The sequence below is a fragment of the Micropterus dolomieu genome, linkage group LG06 (assembly GCF_021292245.1).
Source record: "Micropterus dolomieu isolate WLL.071019.BEF.003 ecotype Adirondacks linkage group LG06, ASM2129224v1, whole genome shotgun sequence".
Classification (NCBI taxonomy): Eukaryota; Metazoa; Chordata; class Actinopteri; order Centrarchiformes; family Centrarchidae; genus Micropterus; species Micropterus dolomieu.
In genome coordinates, this window is record NC_060155.1 from 21237772 (window position 1) to 21243158 (window position 5387).

At 39.6% G+C, this 5387-nt stretch overlaps 1 long non-coding RNA gene across 1 annotated transcript; it reads left to right on the plus strand.

The window, feature by feature from the left end:
* The first annotated feature begins 2329 nt into the window (after window positions 1–2329).
* Window positions 2330–3920, plus strand: LOC123971814. Its single transcript, XR_006825301.1, has 3 exons — window positions 2330–2435; window positions 3031–3146; window positions 3730–3920. It is a non-coding gene; the product is annotated as an uncharacterized LOC123971814 (long non-coding RNA).
* The last annotated feature ends 1467 nt before the right edge of the window (window positions 3921–5387 follow it).

Here is a 5387-nt window from a genome sequence, read left to right on the forward strand (position 1 = left end):
GGGGAGGGAGTTCCAAAGGTGAGGTGTACAGTAGCTGCAGGCTCTGAACCCCATAGTGGGCATGCGGGCAGATGGAATGGAAAGTAGTGAGGAAGAAGAGGATCGGAGAGTTCGGGATGGGGTGTAGGGCTGAAGGAGTTCAGAGAGATAAAGAGGAGCAAGATTATGGAGACATTTGAAGGTGAGGAGTAGAATTTTAAAATCAATATGGTATTTGACAGGGAGCCAGTGCAGTTGTTTTAGAAGTGGAATAATGTGTTCAGAGACTAGGGTTCTGGTAATAATATGGGCAGCAGAGTTTTGGACCAGTTGGAGTTTATGGATGGACTTGTGAGATAGACCAGAGAGAAGGGAGTTACAGTAATCAATAAGGGAAGTGACAAGAGCGTGGATGAGAGTAGCTGTGTTATGGTGAGTAAGTGAAGGACGAAGGCGGTTGATGGTGCGTAAGTGGAAATAAGCAGACCGGGTTATTAAGATTATTAATGTGTTTTTCAAAAGAAAGTGTGCTGTCGAGGATGACACCAAGACTCTTGACGTGGGAGGAGGGGACAGTGGAACTGTCAATGAGTAGAGCAAAGTTTGGACATTTTGCTAGGGTGGATTTGGAGCCAACAAGGAGAATTTCAGTTTTATCATTGTTTAGTTTGAGGAAGTTTTGAGTGAACCAGATTTTAACTTCATCTAAGTAGTCAGTTAGTGAAGACGGAGGGAGCAGAGACATAGGTTTGGTGGACAAGTAGAGCTGGGTGTCATCGGCATAGAAGTGAAATTGGATATTATATTTCCTGAGAAAAGAGGTAGGTGGATAAAGTGCACTGTTATGTGAGGTGGGTAGCTGTTGATGCATATTGTCGATTTTGGTTTTGAAAAATGACATAAAACTGAACAATATTGCTCAGTCATATTCATCCCACTGGATGCTATTGTATCTCTAATTACAGAGGGTAAATTCTCATATTTTCATTTAGAATATTTAAATCGTGAAATGTTGCCTCAGCACCACCTGCTTTCTCTGTTACTTTTATCTCACTGAATTATTGTGAAGGTTTGATTGTTTCCTGACTCATTGTTGAGCTTGATCTTCCTCTTCCTCTCTTCTTCCCTCTTTCCCTCTCATCCTGTCTCCAACAGCCCCACAATCTCTGAAAGTTCAGTTCCCCTGCTCTCACTTTATATGAGGCAAGTCTAATTAGAGTGAATTATTTGGCTGATGGTCTGTGAAACACATTGTGCCAATTATCAGTGTACTATAAACAGACTATTATCTGTGAAATCCCTGTGCCTGGGAGCGTACGGGGATGGAAGCATGGTTAATATGCAAAGAATCCAGGTCACAGATAAAACTATCCATTGGTCAAACTGGAGACTCCTACAGGGGGACAACTGTGGTCTTTGCTTTTGATTCTGAGCAGGGTGTTTTGTCCTAACATGAGGTGAGGCACATCATTAACATCACAAAGTCTGTTTCAGTTTCAGTTATCGGGGTTAATGCTAATTAATTACTAATGTAGGTCACTGTACATGGACTGTAACTAATGGTTATAACCTAATACCATATTACAAGCAAGCAAAAAGTTAATATACGACAAGTGAATTAATAAAACACATTTTTTGTTGTCTACCATATTTCTGTGTAATATGACGTCAACTTGGCAAGTCGTGTACCAAAATTTCCACAGACTTTACGCATTGTTGTTCGGACCTAAAGGGACATTTAAGTGAATTTTCCCACTAGGGAACAAATTTTTCTGATTATTGACACCACACGAATGCAGGGTTAGTCTTCGATGCTATTAGAGCTTACTTTAGCAGTTCTGTCCTGCTTTATATTAAATGTGGGGGAAAATTTAATTAGAAAGCTAGCTACAGCTCATAAAATCTGCTAATGTAAGGATGATCAAAAAGGTGTTATACTGAATAAATTGAATGGGAGGATATAAGTTGGGTTGATATGAGTTAAAAGATACTTAAAAATGTCCATAAAAAGGGGAAATTAGAATGCTTTGAATCATTGCACTGTTTGGGTAAAAACAAAACTGATAATTCATTCCTTTATAAAACAGGAGAAAGTTAAAATACACTGTGATCTGTAGGTCAGTAATCTATTGCTTTTTGGGTAAAACAGGCTAAAAGGGTTAATAGGATAAAAAGACGATCTGTGTTTAAAATGCTTTTTAATTTAACTTCTATATCATTTTGGGGAAATGCATCTTAAATAACAATATGCAGTGTTTGATTGTTTGCATAAATTTCACTTTCTTTTTGACGTATAGTTTTAAGCACTAGTTTGTGATTGGAGGGTCTGTTCACGATTGCTCATGCCTCGTTCAGCCTGTATACGGAACGTGTGGCTTACGTTCGTCCATTACAACATTGGACTTGACTGAGGATACATCTTGTCTGTGTCGTACTTTCTATTTCCCCTTTTATAGGTAAGAACGAGGGTTGTAGTTTGTTCGAATGATTTAATGCTGTAAGGAACATGCAGGGAGTAAATCTTAATTACTGTAGCGATTTATGTATGCACAATTAGCAGGCTACAGGTGAAGTGTTGCTCCAGAGTAGCCTGTATGCTAGCTGTGTCATGTGGACCGAGGTTAAAGCGGGGCTGTAATGGGACGCCGCCACCGCCGTTTTCTGTTTACATTGTAGGGATTGTTGCAGTTTAAGAAAAATGAGTGTAATGTGAAGAGGCGGGATACTTTATATGTAAGTGCAACACTGCTGAGGGTTAAGTGTTAAGAGTATTCTGAATTAATAACTCTAAGGTAGCAGTATTTAGCATTACAAAATATTTCCAATTGTGCTGTTCATTTTTCTCAACACTTCACAGAGTGGAGCTAAATCTAATTTACTGTTATTTGCCAATACTGTTAAGATGCTGTGAACGTATTTTGGTATGTTTTTGGTAAATACATTACAACATTGCACTTGACTGAGGCTACATCGTGTCCGTGTCGTACTTTCCATTTCCCCTTTTACAGGGGCGTAACACTAACAACAGTCCCATTTCATCAAAATCCACAGTTGCCAGCTGAGAAGCTGCTTTTGTCTGCCACTAGGTTTCCATCCACTTTCTGCACATTTTCAAGGGTTATGGGCAGGTCAGCCTCATCATGGAATTTGGTAGCTACTCTTCACAGGTAAGTGATAGCTCTCCTGTCTGTATTATTAGCCTACACGTCTGAGTTATGAATGCTTAATTGGTTAGATAGCTAGCGAACTAGCTAATAAAATAGCTAGCATTCATTCAACTCCAACATATTTAATAATGCACTTGTGGAGAGCAGCTAGACTCCATGTTGAGGAAAATTCTGAAATTAAGAACTTGTTTCAAAAATGGAATGAATAATAATTATGACTGGAAAATCTATTTCTAAATAAATCTATTATTGTTATCAATGTAAACTGTATATGTACTGTGCATGAGCTTGACAGGTATCGCAACAGTAACTGTTAGGCCCCTTGCCACTGTGTAGGTGGTACTGCTCTGTGTGTCCCTCTCTCCTTCCCCTTTCCCCGTGCGTGTGCTTAATTGCAGTAGTGGAGTTAGGTGTCCAGATGTGAGCCATCAGTCTCATCACGATCTGCCTTATACACCCGGTTCCCCCCTCCACTTAGTGCCAGATCGTAGACTAACCTAAGCAGTCAGTCACGTTTCCAGCCTGCTTGACATACTGTTGTTTGTGCTGAGAATCTGTTAACCCTGTCTTCCTGTGCTTATAGCTCTCTGCCTGGACTGACTCCCGCCTCCGCCTCGCTCTTGTACACACACGGCCCTGGATATTGAGTCTTCTTTGGATTGAAGGACAAACCTTCTGGAACTCTGGAACCAGGCTCTTGCCCAGACCCCTTCCCAGACCCCTTCCCAGAACGCTGACCATGCACATTTGTTCATTAAACCTTACTTAACTTTACATGGCTCTGTTTCTGAGTCTGTGTTCTGCATTTGGGTTCACAACAAAACAAACATAGGGTGCATCCCAAGTCTCTTAATTGCATCCACGTTTCTCTCACTTGTGTCCATACCATGCGATGGAGATAAGGAACGAGAAAATATGTTTTTAGAGACATAAGATGATCACAGGTGGATCAGCTTTCAGTCGGCTCTAACAGCTGTAGAGAAAAGAAGGATGCAAAGAAGGTTCCCACAAAAATGCCTGTTCATAATTACTCATTTGTTGTCTGTTCTGATCTCAGGATGTCAAATACCAACACTTTTAGAAAGGCAGACAAAGATTTGACTGTATAAGGTGTTAACGGACCTGAAATCAGATTTTACATGGCCAGAAAGAATTGGACAGCAGAGCACACAGGTGTTGTGCCGAGAAGTGATCGCTGAAAACTGATTGCCATCCGTGGGAGTGCATGTTAAACCTGTATCGTCCAGTCACTTTACGACTACAGCAACTTTAAGGTTTCTTTTAGGAATAATTTCATTGTGGCTAAATAAGTGTTTGCAGTTTAAAGCGTAATCAGGCGTGACATTTACGTGATTATCGGCAATAATAGAAGCCTGTTGTTGCTGATGGAATATGTGTTCGGTAGGGCCTATGTCTAATATCCTTGTTTATATTTGAAAAACAGACTGTAGCCTATAATTAACATGACTTACTGCTGAGTTACATATAAAATAAAAACATTATCTCTTTTGCAATTATCCTTATGACTCTACATTAATTACCTTTTTAAATGGCCAATAAAACGCATAACATGCAGTATTTCACTTGCCTGAAAGTGATTGCTGCTTCTATTTATTGACTGAAAGGTAGATTCTGCCTCAAAATGGCTTTATTTCATTCAGAAGTTGTATTTGACAGATTCTAAAACCAAAATTGTCCCCCTTTTTTATTTCATTATATTTTTTAATCACATACTGACTACTAAACCAAAAAATGTCCCCGGTTTTCATTTCAGAAATCTGGTAACCTTAGCTTACCTTGTTAGTATAAAAGGCATTGACAGCTCCCCAAAGCCCCGTACCCTTACCCTAACCATCACAGGGGTGTGTGCCTAAACCTAAGTCAGCGATTGTATGCATGTCGACCGGCTAACCCTACAGCTGACGGCCGATGTGTTAGCAGCTAGTGTTAGCCTCCTTTGTGCTGCTACATTGTTAGATTTTTGTTATTATAAATTAAAAATGTACTTTTGAATAAGGTTTTTCATATCTTAAGTATATTCCTATTACATCATAGTAAACAGTTTCATCTCCAGTGATGAAAAAACATTTTGTGATCTTGATTTGAAAGATTTAGTTGGATCATTTTGAATAGGCATATTTGCGGTAACCTTCTTTGACTGAGGCGAACGCAGAAGTTTCTTAAACCTGCATTCTATCAAACAGCCAGCAGGGGGCAACTCTTCTGTTTGCAAAAAGAAGT